Source organism: Triticum aestivum, chromosome 7D, assembly GCF_018294505.1.
Source record: "Triticum aestivum cultivar Chinese Spring chromosome 7D, IWGSC CS RefSeq v2.1, whole genome shotgun sequence".
Classification (NCBI taxonomy): Eukaryota; Viridiplantae; Streptophyta; class Magnoliopsida; order Poales; family Poaceae; genus Triticum; species Triticum aestivum.
The window spans coordinates 140,136,120-140,151,662 of NC_057814.1; the positions used below are offsets into that span (position 1 = coordinate 140,136,120).

Here is a 15,543-nt window from a genome sequence, read left to right on the forward strand (position 1 = left end):
CGTCACCGCCGCCGCCGCTTTCGCCCTCTGCCCCGACTCCCCTGCTCCTCCGAGTCGCTGTCGCCGCCCTCTGCCGTCGCCCCTGCTCCACCGTGCCCCGCCGCCCCCTGTGAGCACCAGCCTGCTCCCGCGCCCCTCCCCTGTCCCGCGCCCCTGCGCCCCGCCCCGCCCGCGCCGGCGCCGGCCCCTCCGCCGTGCCCCTCCGCCCCTGCGCGGTGCACTTAGATGTTTTTACATGTTTTTTAGATTATTTTAATTTATGTTTAGTTTAGTTTTAAGATTAGGAAAATTTCACATGTGTAGTAATATTTATTTAGATGTGTAGTTAATTTAGATGTTGTAATTTGTTCATAAAAATTGTGCACTTTTGTATAGAAACTTTATTTTTTTCATATGTACGAAAATGTAGAGTGAAAATGAAAACAAACATATAATAAAAAACAAAGGAAAAAATGAAGAAGGAAAAGAAAACTGCCCGGCCCGGCCACCACCGCATTTTCATATAGTGTTTCCACCAAGTCCACGTCGCACCGATCGAGCACCCCCCGCCGTCGCCATTGCGAGACGCCCCCGCTGTGAGCCGCCGCGCCGATCCGGCTCTGTTTTTATTTTGTATTAGATTAATTTTTTGTTCATATATATAAAATGTATATTTGTATGTATGTGGCTATATGTAAGTTCAGAGCATGTTTTTTATTAGATTAATTTCTTATTAGATTTATTACATTAATTGTATTGTTCACAACATGTTTTTGTTCATATATGTATTTTTTTGTTCATATGTGTATTAATGTTTTTGTTGTATATATGTAATTTTTTTCAATGTATATATGTATGTGGTAGCTATATATGCATGATGAGGGGGGTGGGGGTCGATATACCCCCTCCCCGATAATTTCAACATGAGGGGAGGTCGATACCCCCTCCCCGATAACATTTTTTAGAAAAGTTTTATATATCTATCTAGGAAGAAAGGAAGAAGGAATGAACTAAGAAGAGGATTAAGAAGAAAAATAAGAGGAGAAGAAGAAGGAATAGAGGAGAAGAAGAAGAAATAGAGTCTATTTCTTCTTCTTCTCCTCTATTCCTTCTTCTTCTCCTTTTTTTTTTCTTCTTCTCCACTTTTTTTATCTTCTACTTCCTCTTCTTAATTTTTATTGGGAACTCCATTCCAAAATAACTTCGACATGATGGGCGGTTGATATATATACCCCCTCTCGACCGTGATAACTTATACCACGGGAGCATCCCCCGGCCCTCTCGCTCGACCAAAACTCTCGAGGACACCCAAACCCTAGGAAAAAATGATGTCGGTCTCCTACCCCTCCCGTCGCGCCCCTACCCTTGAAGCGTTGCCGAGGCCACCCCAAACCCGGAATAAGCTAGGTCTACGTTTGCACTAATATATCCACCTGCTGTCATGTTTGTGTAATAATTGCCATGTTGTAATAATTGTAGAAACAATGGAGCACGGACGAGACGAGGAAGCAAAAGAGGTGTTGGGGGACATAATCTTAGCCGGAGGTGATGTCTTGTCGTATCTTAACGACAATGATGGTCTGGAAGAACAGGGTGAAGAAGCAGGCTACGGTGATCGAAGAGTGGAGGAGGAAAGACATGATTATGATGGCTCCGGTGACCCAATGCTGGTGCAAGAAGGAGCCCGTGGTGACGGCTCCGGTGACCGAACAGAGTCCGGCCAGGTAAATATATTAGTTAAGCCTGTGCTGACTAGCTAATTGATGCATTCATTGTTTTGGTATGTACACATATTAATTAACTCTCGTCTTTGTTCTTTTTTCTAGCCCTCCGGATCGAGCACAACTTCGGTAAAGAGACGAGGCCCGAAGAGAAAGTTGCGCTCGGATGAAAGGTTTGAGATCACAGCAATCGCGAGCGACGGCCAACCGATTGAACCCATCCGGACAAAGGAAGCATTTGCTGCTCAGTGCGGGGTTCTTGTTAGGGACAAGATCCCGATCAGCATCCACCAATGGTATAAGCCTAAGAAGGAAGACCCTGAGGTGTCTTATGTCAATGATATGCAGAAAGATAATCTTTGGACTGGGCTGAAGGCAAATTTCACCCTACCGCCAGAGGAGGATCCGGAGAAGCCAGTTAAAGAGCAATTTATCAAGTCTCATGCTCTTAAGAAGATGGCAGACCTATTCAGGAGGTGGAAGAATGAGCTGAAAACGTTTGTCCACAAAGAAGAGACACCGGAATTCATCGGCCGGTATGAGAATATTAAATATCACTGGCCCGCATTTGTGGCCCACAAGACATCGAAAAAGAGTAAGAAGATGTCAACGACAAACAAGAAGAATGCTGCGAAGAAGAAGCTTCACCATTGCACGGGGTCAGGTGGCTACCTCAAAGCCCGGCCTAAGTGGGCCAACGCTGAGAATGATCTGCTTGATAAAGGGATCGAACCAGAGACAATGAACTGGCCAGACCGTTGCCGGACTTGGTTCTTCGGGGCTGGCGGAAAATTGGACCCTGTATCAGGGAGGTGCGTTTGGACGGACGAGCTTTTGAGAATACCAGTCAAGAGGCTTCAGCACTATATCGATGCAGCGCAGCAAGGGACGTTCGTTCCAGACAGAGAAAACGACGAGCTCACACTAGCCCTCGGGAATCCTGAGCACCCTGGACAGACACGAGGCACGCCAGGCTCCGTTCCGTGGAAGGCTGGTTTTCCGGACGTACGCGGTTACAAAAGCCAGGAGAGGAGGAAAAAAGTGGAGCAGACCCAAATTCAGAAGCTGCACGAAAGGGTTCAAGCGTTAGAGGAACGAGACGCCAATCGACATGCCGAAACTACCCCGCCATCTCAGCGGAGAAGCAGCGTGGCTTCCACCGAGCTACTTCAGCCGGAGCATGTCTTGACGGCTCCTGCTAGCTACCCCGTGGATGCTATCACGGAGTCTCAACATTGCCACCTTATGACGCAATGGCAGAACTTCAAAGTCAAGGCGGCTGTTGGCTCTGTTTTACCTCCTGAACCCGGCGCAACCTACCACTGCCGGCCGATTCCAGAAGGATATGCTAGGGTGATGGTGGATGAAATAACGGAGGGATTTGAGGACCTCCGGCTTGACCACCCTACCGGTGAAGGGGAGACTCGGCTGGGTTCTGCTCTGAAGACTCCATGCCTATGGCGGAAGGAGCTCATCAACCTTCCGAACTGGACGCCTCCGGCGAGTAAGGGCACTCCGCCTCCTCCTCCGGCGAGTGATCAGGGCACTCAGCCTCCTTCTCCGGCGCGTGGCGGCACTCCGCCTCCTCCTCCGGTGAGTGATCAGGGCACTCAGCCTCCTTCTCCGTCGCGTGGCGGCACTCTGCCTCCTTCTCCGCCTGCGCTGGCGCGCCAGAGCAGCCAGCCTCCTCCTTCTCCGCCTCGTCAGCAAGGGCGGAAGAGACCCGCCGCCGCTCCGGCTGCTCCGGCGCGTCGTAGTCCTTCTCCTCCGCCTCGTAAGCAACGAAAAAAGACAGCCGCAGCCGCTTCGTCTGCTCTGCCGGCGTCTAGCAGTACAGCCAGAGGCGGGAGGCAATACAGATTCGGTCCTTCTCTGAAGACTCCAGAGAAGTTACCATATGAGAGGACCGAGGAGGAAACCAGGAAGATCGTGCAAGCCGAAGTGACGAACTTCTTTGAAGGGGTGAAAGCAAATAAACATCCACCTCCGGAGGAGAAGGTAGATCCGGTGAAAGCGATGCGCACTCTGGCTGCCCTGACAAAACCACCAAAGTCTCCGCCGAAAGGCAACTATGAGCGCATTATTGCAAAGACATTTGCAAAGCGAGCGATCGGGAAGTACTGTCAGTGATCAAAGGTTAAAACAATGACGAGCTGGGAAAAAAATTGCCCAGCTCGGCGAACAAGCGAACCAATCGTGCCCCCCGCTCAAGGTGTCTAACGACATCGTCGCTAATGATCTGAGGATGGTGCCCGGTTATAGCAATCTTGGAGATTACCTACCCGACGATGTACATTATGATATCTTGGAGGTGGACGAACACAAATACCATTACGGGAAGCCTCTCGTCAAAGATGAAAGATCTGTAACAACGATGATGCGAAGATTACATGATTGGTACATGAAAACCTGCAGAGAGTCTGGGGGGAGGGATACTTTGACGCTGAGAGTTAAACCGGAGCATGACCTCGTTGGAATTGAACTGTTGAATGTTCCATTTGAGGACTTCTTCCAGTTTTTCAATCAAAAGGCCCTCGATAAATCAACGGTCACTTGCTACTGTCTGTAAGTAGTACTACTTCTGTCATTAAGTCTCTCTATATAGGTCAGCTCTTTCATTGCATGTATTTATAATTATCCTCACTATATTATGCAGATTGAAGATCGCCGAATTGAAGAAAAGACAAATCGGTGATTGGGTTCATTAACACAAATCTCATAGATGCAACTGAGGTTAAATATCATGCCGAAAATACCGAGGCCAACTTGTTACGATCGTTGGTAATAAATGAAAACAAAGATATAATACTCTTTCCTTACAACTTCAAGTGAGTGTTACTGTCTTGTGCATATTCGGTTTCCCTTATTAGTCCAGGTTATAGTAATGCAATTGATGACTTATGCATGCGTGCGCAGCTTCCACTATATTCTCCTAGAGATTAAGCTTGAGCAGGGAGTAGTAACCGTCTTAGACTCGAGACGAAAAGATCCCCAGGACTATGCGGACATGACTCAAATGCTCGAGAAGTAAGTTAAATCGATCATTATCCACCATATCAGCAACTTTGTTCATTTCCTGATATCAAGTAATTGTTTTCTTTGTCTGGCAGGGTTTGGAGAAAATTCACCAAAAAAGCTCCGGGACTGCCGAAGAAACTGCAATTTAAACACCCGAAAGTAAGTACTATAGTAGCATGTTCCGCGCATCTCCTAGTGATTCAAGCGCTAGTTTCATCAATACCATTTAGCATGCTTGCTTATCAGTTTGATTGACCTCTATTTCTTGTAAAGTGGTTGTGGCAGGAACCCGGGAATAATTACTGTGGATACTACGTTTGCGAGTCCATCCGCTACACGACCTGTGAGCGGGGCTACTCTGACGAACAATCTGAAGTGCGTAAGCAATAATATTCACAGTTTTATTTTAGGGATAATTAGATTTATGCCCCTAGTTGTGTCCCACTCGTCTGTTTTACCCCTAATTCCCAAAAGTCACTGGTTCTATCCAAGTCACTTTGCTCCTATTATGCTTTTGCCCTTTGACCATTTGATCATCAGTTTGAAAACTTCATAACTAATTCATACTAAATCAGAAAAATGCAAATAAGATACCAAAATGTTCAGAAAAACATCACCTATATGTCAGTGTCATTTGCATTCATGAAAAAAGTGTTGGAAAGTGCCCATCTGAGTTTTAGCTCTTATGCTACCACCATGAATAGTAAAATCTAAAAAAGTTAAAAAAATTTAAAAAAATTTGGTGGCAAAGAATGACAAATGTTTTAAGTGCCTGCCAAGTTTCATCAGGGAATAACATTCATGGGTGCCGCGGCAAAAAAACAATCAGCACTCCAAAATAGATTATTTTTTTGCCACGACTTCCACGAATGTCGTTTCCTAATGAAACTTGGAAAGCACTTAGAACATTTGTTGTTCTTCGCCACCATATTTTTTTTGAATTTTTTTGAATTTTTTTAGAGTTCACTATTCATGGTGGTATCAAAAGAGCTAAAACTCGGATGTGCACTTTCCAACACTTTTTTCATGAATGCAAATGACACTGACATATAGGTGATGTTTTTCTGAACATTTTGGTATCTTATTTGCATTTTTCTGATTCAGTATGAATTAGTTATGAAGTTTTCAAACTGATGGTCAAACGGTCAAAGGGCAAAAGCATAAGAGGAGCAAAGTGACTTGGACAGAACCGGTGACTTTTGGGAATTAGGGGTAAAACAGACGAGTGGGACACAACTAGGGGCATAAATCTAATTATCCCTTTATTTTATTACCATCATTTGTGTTAAGTTTCATTTATTCATATATATATGTATTGACCCCCTTCTTCAAATTAGATGTTTCGGAAGCGGGATGAACTCCTAGCACCAGATCGTATGCGAGCAATTCAAGAGGAATTGGCGGCATTCTTCCTTGACCACGTGATCGCTGAAGACGGAGAATACCATGTGGACCTTGACTTCGTATATAATTAGGAGATTATATTGTAAGAGATAATTATTGTATATATGTAGCCAGTAGTGTCGGATAGATGTACGAGAACTTGTTGTTCGACCAATCTCTCGGAGGAGAGGTGGTCGATATCACTTCTCTTTGTATGCATATGTTCATGACGATCTACTGTTTCCTTCATTTTCTTACTAGCTAGCGTGTCTAGTCCTCTCTATACGTATATAGTACGTAGCGCCGACCAAGCACGGAGATAAGAGAGGACACTTCTCTCTATTAATTAGCTAGCTAACACAATATATGAAACACCTAAAGTAACCCCCCAAAACCCCCACCCCCTTAAAAAAAACAAAAACCCCAGCCCCTGAAATGCTGACGCGTGAATGCCTATTGGTCCCGGTTAGTGCCACCAACCGGGACCAAAGGCCCTCCTGCCTGGGCTCGTCGCACCGGCCACGTGGAGGCCCATCTGTCCCGGTTCGTGTAAGAACCAGGACTAAAGGGTTAGGGCATTAGTAACGACTCTTTAGTCCCGGTTCAAAAACCGGGACAAAAGGTCCTTACCAACCGGGACAATAGGCCCTTTTTCTACTAGTGAAGAGGAGTGAGGCTTATCGATCAAAGCCACAACCCACGGGGCCAAGCTGTGCTTCCTAACAACACTTGCTCGACGACCTTGATAGTCTTTCAGAACGAATGTAAAAGCAAATCAGAAATATAATACGGATGAACAAGGTCATGAGCAATTGAGCATAGCAAGAGAATGTGATATGTCGACTTACGGAGACAATGCAGCATCAGTATGATGCAAAAAGATTGAAAGGAAATGAGATTAGAGAGTATATTATTAGGAGTCATAGAAGAGGCTACAACTATTTTATGCATGGTACTCTCTCCGTTTCCTTTTACTACCCATATAAGTTTTGTCCCTAGTTAAACTTTATAAAGTTTGACCAACCTTGTACTAAGAATTATAAACATTTGTTGTAGTAAAGATATAGAATATGAAATTTAGTTCCATGATCCATATAATGATATTGATTTGGTACTGTGATTGTTATTTTTCCATATATAGTTGGTCAAACTTTATGAAATTCGAGCGTAGTCTTACTAATTTTGCCGTGCAACGGGTTCAATGGTGGAGGCTGGGGTGGTGCCATTTCGTCCTCCCTGTAGACCGAGGGCATTGATCTCCTTCTGCACGGAGAAGGCCCGAGTTGGTTTCTGTGCGGTGGCCTGACTGGTGTGCACCTTCAACTAGCGTGTTGGTCGCCAACTCATAGCTCCGACAACCACATTCGATAGCATGTTCTAGGGGCTTGCAATGTTATAATGTCGTTTGGCCCTAATAGCTTTAAGGGCATCTCCAACGTCGTACCTCAAAACGTCCGCAAACGTCTGGGCCGACGCATTCGGATGTTTTTTTTGCCGTCCAACATGGTGCCGTAACCGTCTGCGGACGTATCTGCGTGTCCTAATTCCAACAAATCGGCACCAAACCTAGGGGGTGAGGGTGTCGGCACTTCCGCCACATACACGTCCGACAAGCGGTCCCACTTCAAAACCTCTCATGTGCAACTGCTTCACTCTCTGTCACGACCGCTCCAACCATCCTTCCGGTAAGAGGCTCCACATTCATTGCCGGTCCAGAGCGAACACGATCGCTCTTCAACACACCGGGCATTGAAGTGGTATGCCGGTTGAGAGCAGTGTTTGTGACCGGATTAGCTTAGGGAGCAGGCCAAGCGATGTTGACACCAGTATGAGGTGTGGTGGGTCCTCTGATGATGAGAATATGGACGAGGAATCACCTCGTGGCACCTACTCAACAATGCCATGTGGATATGGTGCTCCACTATGCACAGATGACAATAACAGACGGTTGGTAAACTCTAAGTAAGTATTCTTGACAATGAATATAAATTCTTTGCGTCTGTAGCATAACTTAATTGTTGTTGAGAATAAGTTGCTAGATGACACAGTTTTCACATTTTTGTCCATGTTTTTAAAAAACTGTTCACATTCTCAAAAACACATATGGAATTTTGAAAAGGTCTTCATGTATTTAAAAAGTGTTACTCAAGCATTTGAAAAATGTTAACTAACTATCTGAAAATAATAATAATGAAGCATTTGATTTTTTTTCAAAAGTGTATAGAAGAAATGCTTGTCATGTATTATCTGATAATGGGGTGAACTTTTTAGGTATATAGGATAAGAACATCTTTCTAAAGGCAGGGCATTATCTGAAGAAAAAAACAGCACTGGCCACGCACCAACTCACTGAAATACAACACAGCCAAATTATAACTTCACGTGTCGATGACTGCTTCATCGTGAGTAACCGAGCCAAGCGCACATGCTGCATGACGCTAAACCGCGGCGCCGCCGATGCTGCCGGCGACGTCGATGACGAAGCGGTACCTGACATCGTTCCTCTCGACTCGCTCCATGGCCGTGTTAACATACTCCATCTTGACGACCTCGACGTCCGCGGCGATGCCGTGCTCCCCCGCGAAGTCCAGCATCGCCTGGCAATCGCGGACGCTGCCCACGCCGCTCCCAGCCAGGCGCTTCCCGCCCGTGACGATGGCCGAGGCCGGCAGCACCATGGGCTCGGTCGGCACGCCCACCAGCACCATCTGCCCCATCGGCTTCAGCAGCTCCAGCAGCGGCAGCAGCTCGTGCCCCGCCGACACCGTGTCGACGATGCCGTCCATCGTGCCCGCCGCGGCCTTCATCTCCTCGGCGTCGTGGCTGACCAGGAAGGCGTCGGCACCAAGGCGCTCGACCGCCTCCGCGCGCTTCCTCGGCGACGAGCTGATCACGGTGACCGTCATCCAAACGCCTTGCCGAACTTGACGGCCATGTGGCCGAGGCCGCCCAGGCCGACGACGCCAAGGCGCATCCCCGGCGCGTCCAGGCCGTACTGCACCATGGGGCTGTACACCGTGACGCCCGCGCAGAGGAGAGGCGCCGCCCCGGCCGGTGGCAGGCCCTCCGGGACGCGGAGGACGTAGTCCTGGTTGACGACGAGGACGTCGGCGAACCCCCCCTGGGTGGTGGCGCCGTCGTAGTCCACGCCGTTGCAGGTGAGCAGGAGGGCGGGGCAGTAGTTCTCGTACCCCTTGCCGCAGCTCTCGCACGCGCGGCAGGAGCCGACGAAGGAGCCCACGCCCACCGTCTCGCCGGCCTTGAAGCTCCGGACGCCGCGGCCCACGCCGGTGACGACGCCGACGATCTCATGCCCTGGAACAATGGGGTACATGGCGTTGCCCCACTCGTTCTTGGCGACGTGCAGGTCCGTGTGGCAGATCCCGCAGAAGAGCACCTTGATCGTCACATCGTCTTCCTTCTGAACCCTGAAGTGAAACGACAACCAGCTGAGCTCGGTTCCACACTGCCATTAGCCATTCTAGCACCACATCCATCCACATGAGATGGATCGAGAGACCTTCGTGAGAAGCTGTAGGGAGAGAGGAGACCGGAGGCGTCTCTGGCCGCCCGCCCGAGCGCCGGCTTTCCCTCCTGCGCCATGGCTAGTTCAGGAATCAGGAGGTTTTTCCTTTTTATCTATCGTTATTTCTTTTCCTGATAAGCCTGCAGGCAACCTTGGAGTTCGGAATAAATAGACGGGCGAGCATATGATGGGCATGGCCTTTTCTTTTTAAAACACTGGGGAAATGGAAAATGTTGATAGAGAAACGCAACGTAGCCGCCACCTCCTTTTCGAAAAAAAAAAATAAAAAAAAAATTAAGGTTGTTCTACCTCCCGCCGGCGCCGCCGTGGTTGCCTCACCTCTGGCGGCCGTAGAACCGTGAAGGCGCGGTGGATCCTGGCCCTTACCAACTGAAGGGATCTTGCTCCATTATTATGTGTTATTATGAATTCATTTAGTGTTTGTGTCCTGCTCAAAAATAGAATAAGGTTCTTTCCGTCTAGCCCACATTCCGGTGATGCATCTAGCACTACCACAAGGTGTGGCGTAGTGTGTTCGCGACGGCGCGGGATTCGGCCAGTGCTAGTCTTCGGTGATCTTACTGGATCCAGTCTTCGTTCGTAGGTCTAAAAGTTGAATCATTCCATCTATATTTCTTTTTATCGGCGTTGGTTGTTGTTCTGATGCGTCAGTCTTATGTGGCCTTAGCACGACGACTTTCTGACCGTCTACCATAACAAGTTTGGCCTAGCTTCGATTAGGAAGAGCGATGACCGCGGCGCGGCTTCAGCTCATGATTATATATATATTTTTTATATTCTTGGTACTACATGGTACGGTGATGAATAGATGAATAGTTTCCTTGAAAAATAAAATAAAATGGAATTGGCTGAAGGAGATGGGGCGGCTTGCCCCTTCAATTTTAAAAACCGCGAAGAAAAGATTTGCATACGTAGGCCAATGTAGTGGAGTGGGTAGATGACGATGACGGATCAGTGAACAATGTTTTCTTTTCGGCCTTCCGGCCAAAGTGTCACCAAGCCATCTTATGCACTGACACACGTACTTATTTCAGCCTTAGCAAATGTACTGCTAAAGCTCTCACGTCAAACTAGTAGAGGCCCCTCAAAAAATAAATTAGTAGAGGCCCCTAAAAAATCAAACCAGCAAAGGATTATTATTTTTGTAAAAAAAAACAGTGGAAATTTTTTCGTCGGGACTTTAACACCGAACAAATTATTACTCCCTCCGTAAACTAATATAAAAGCGTTTAGGTCACTAGAGCTTTTGGATCACTATTTTAGTGATCTAAACATTCTTATATTAATTTACAGAGGGAATATTATCATATCAAAATCTCAAAAGTATACCAAAGAAAGTGAAATACAGGAACTTCAACACACGCTACTCGGTAGGAAATAATCCAATTCAAATTTTTAGTTGGATCCAATTCGAATTTTAAAAAGAAAATCATTCTATTTGCACTCTTAAAATACAAGTGCTATACTTAGGTCTCGCTCCTTAGCAGACAGGTTCGGTAAAATACCACTCAACATGCATGTGCACCACTATGCTCAGTCACGCCCCCATTAAATAAAAAGATGTTGCCAACCAAATTTTGTCCGGTCTGAACTCGTCATTGCTGAGCAAATCGAATCAATCATCATAGGAGTGAGGCTTATATCGATCAAAGCCACAGCCGGCATGGCCAAGCTGTGGTACCTAAGAGCATCTACAGTCGGATGCCTCAAACCATTCCTTATATGTTCGTGAACGTGTCTGATCAGTGACCAGACAGGAGAGAGAAGGAAAAACGTGGCAGAACCAGAACCATCATATCATTTCTATACGTCCGGGCTATCCGTGAACCCTCATATCCATCTCAAATATAAGGAGGATATGAGGGCTCGTGGACGCGCCCGGACAGTCCGCCACGTAGGACGTGGCCCCACCCCGGACCATCTTTTCTCTTTCTTTATTCATTCTTTTATTTCTCTCGCTTCGTCTCCAATTATGTGCAAATGACCCGACATATGAGGAGAAAAATGAAGAATGTGGTTGCGCGGAAGGATATATGAGGGCTCAAAACGGACACGCCCGATCACTGACCGGGCGCGTCCGCAGGCGTTTAAGAGGTTATATTTACTATATGTGGTTGTAGATGCTCTAACAACACGGGCTTGACGACCTTGATAGTCTTTCACAATGTAAAAGCAAAGCAGAAATATAATACGGATGAACAAGGCCATGAGCATAGCAAGAGAAGGTGATATGTCCACGGTGACAATGTAGCATCAGTATGAAGCACAGATATTGAAATGAAATGATATTAGAGATTTTATTATTAGGAGTCTTAGAAGAGGCTACAACTATTTTATGCATGGTATTCCATCCGTTTCTTTTTACTATCCATACAAGTTTTTTCATGAGTCAAACTGATGCTACATAGTTTACAAAGTTTGGCCAACCTTGTATTAAATAAAAGTTATAAACATTTGTAGTAGTAAAGACATAGAATATGAAAATTAGTTCCATGATTCATATAATGATATTGATTTGGTATTGTGATTGTCGATATTTTTTCATATATACTTGGTCAAATTTTATGAATTTGAGTTAGGATAAATCTTATATGCAGAGTAAGAAAAACGGAGGGAGTGCAATCCTCCGGCGTAGTTTTACTACTTTTGTCGCGTAGTGGGTTCAATGGTGGAGGCTGGGGTGGTGCCGTTTCATCCTTCCCATAGACCGAGGGCATTGATCTTCTTTTGTGCAGAGAAGGTTCGGGTTGGTTTGTGTGTGGTGCGCTGACTGGGTGGGCAACATTTCGTGTTTTGACCCTTTTCGCATAGAAATTCAGGATCTGATCCCTGTTGGAAAGAATTTCGGGATTTGACCCTTTCGCTACCGCCAGGGGTTCTGGCGGTAGGGTTAGACAGGCTAACGCCAGGGTCCCTGGCGGTAGGGTGCGACGGAGGGGAACGGCAGCCGTTTGCCCGATCTGACGTGGATAAGTAACCTACCGCCAAGAGCCCTGGCGGTAGCCTGTCTAAACCTACCGCCAGAACCCCTGGCGGTAGGTGGTGGCTGGGTTTTTGTCTCGGAAAGTTTCTGTAACGAAATATTGAAGTGCCCTGGCGGTAGGTTGTGTGACCTTACCGCCAGGATCCATGGCGGTCGAGTCCTGTGTTTTATGGTTTCAAGTTTAATTGCTTGTTTCTTTTCAAAATCAATATCACATCAATGATATAGAGGCTAAAAAATAGATCTCAAACAATTAAACTTAGGCATCACATGCACATTAATAAACTTGAAGTATAGACATGTCTTTTACCATGAAAGTATATACTCATTTCTTTTACCATGAAAGTATACTCATATTGACAAGAACAAATGGCATGAAGTTAACTTAATGTTCAAACTGAATTGATAATGAACAAATGGCATTACAAGAGGCACATAGTGTCATTATTCATCGAGAACATAATTGAAAGACACAAGACAAACTAATAGGACGATTTTCAGATAAGTTCGAAGAGCAGGCAGACATCATCATCTTCAGAGCTCCTCGTATGTTAGCCCGGGCCGTGGAGACAGAAACGGCAGCGGATCCACCGGTTCAGGCGGAGGCGGAACGCTGGTCGGCATCCGACCGTTCAAGCACTCCCACCTTGCCCTGCCCGCTAGAGTTTTCGCCTCCGCCCTTCCCCAGTTAATGATATCGAACGCAGATGCACTTGGGGGCGGCATCCTGGCTCTCTCCTCCGCATTGCTCTCGAAGTAGATTCTCCGGCCCAAATTGCTCAGGAGATAGTTGGCGTGCTTCTGCGCAACTTCAATGCACGCTTCCCGGCGGACACGGCAGATACTTGGATCTGCCTCCATCTCTGCCTTCACTTTCTTCCACTCCTTCACGCTCTGTGACCAAGCCGTGACATCGTCGAGGATCCGCTCTGCCCTCTCGTGCCACCGCTTTGCCCTCGTCGCCTCTAGGACCTCGTCTGAGACAGATCCCACCGGCTGCAGCAGCTCGGGGAAGGTCTCGTACATGTACGGGAGCGGCATCTCTGACGGAATGTGCTGAAGAGGAGTGGGAGGAGAGGGCGGTGATGGAGTCAGCGGTGCTTGCTCAAAGCTTTCGTACCTAAACATATAGATTCATCACACAAAGGTTCATCACCTTGAAAAAAAAATCTAATCCTAGGATTCATCATGTGGTCAAATGCATCATATCATATCATATTTCTCCAACAACATCCAACATGCATCATATCAAAAACAAAAACCACGAACTAGGGTTCATCTTGAGGGGTTAACCATTTTTACTCCAACAAAATCCACTACTTGCATCATATAACATCCACATGCATCCTATATCAAAACAAATATCTCCAATATTCATCATATCATAAAAAAATTTAACACAAAACTTATGAACTAGGTTCATTTTGAGAGTTCAACATTTGTTCTCGAACTACATCCACTACTTGAATCATAGCATATCAACATGCATCATCATATCACAATAAATTCCTCCAACATGCATCATATAAAAAAAAATCCTCCAAAAATAATATGAACTAGGGTTCATCTTCACATAACCATACCAACTAGTGACTAGAGTTCATATCTAACAAAATATAACATCTAGAATCAACCTAAATCAATCCTAGGGTTCAAAATAATTAAATCTAGTTCAAAAAGTGGAGTGATTTGAATCAAATAATGCGACGAATCGGAAGCTATTTGTCTAAAACTAATTGAAGGGATCGAAGAAGCTTAATTTGCTTTCTTCCGGGCCATCTCGATCCGCAAAAACGGTGAAGAAACGACGAAGATCAGAGGGAGGAGTGGAGGAGATGAGAGAGGGGTCGAGAGGAAGAACTCCTCTGTTCTTGGGGCGGCTGGTTGGGGTGAGAAGGGGAGGGGTGGGGCGGCCCGCGGCTTATAACTGCCCTATACCCTACCGCCAGGGTCCCTGGCGATAGGATCGAACAGGCTACCGCCAGGACAAGTGGCGGTAGGGTGGGACGAAGGGAGACGGAGACCGTTAACGCTGCTGACGTGGATAAGTATCCTACCGCCGCAGGTTCTGGCGGTAGGCTAGGTAATCCTACCGTCTGGCCTCGTGGTGGTAGGAAAAAGGGTCAAATCTCGAAAAAAATCTAACAGGGGTCTGATCCTGAATTTCTATGCGAAAAGGGTCAAAACACGAAATTTGGCCACTGGTGTGCACCTTCAACTAGCGTGTTGGTCGCCAACTCATAGCTCTGGTAATTGCATTCGATAGCATGTTCCACGGGCTTGCACTATTGTAGGGAAATCGTTTCAAATCAACCAGCTGAAGATACGCGCAGCGTCAACCAACTTGCTAGCCAACCACGTGTCCCCTGCGTCGGCCGTGGTCCCTGGACTTCCGCACGGATTAATCCATCACACACTCACTTCTTCGATTGCTGCTGCTTTTACATCGGGAGTGTATAATAGTGCGGCTGCAGAACCGCCGTTGCCATCCTTGTCGTTGCTGAGCAGGAAGCTCGGCCAGGCACCTACAACTCCATATGCACACGGCCGACGGCCTGCTGCCCCTACAGTATTCCTATCTTTGTTGTGCCGGATGTCCATGGCTAGAACAGGGTTCTCCAATGCATCGAGCTTTGCAATAACGTGAAGTTGCCCATTTATATTTTTATAAATGTTTCAATGTGCATCTAGAGCTGCACGTCGATGTTGTGATGGTCACCGCCGTGCTGCAATGGGCCTTTGATGCCGCAGGCCGGTGTTTGTCCACCATGCATCGCCGCCGTGCTGCAATCGGCCTTCGGTGCCGCAGGCCGGTGTTGTCCACCATGTGTCGCCGCCATGCTGCAATGGGCGTCCGGAGCCATGGGTCGGGGTTGTGATGGTCGCCGCCGTGCTGCAATGTGCGTTCGGAG

General features: G+C 46.8%; 1 pseudogene; it reads right to left on the minus strand.

Moving 5' to 3' along the window:
- Positions 1-8,539: 8,539 nt before the first annotated feature.
- Positions 8,540-9,704, minus strand: LOC123170970 (probable cinnamyl alcohol dehydrogenase 8D; annotated as a pseudogene).
- Positions 9,705-15,543: the final 5,839 nt, after the last annotated feature.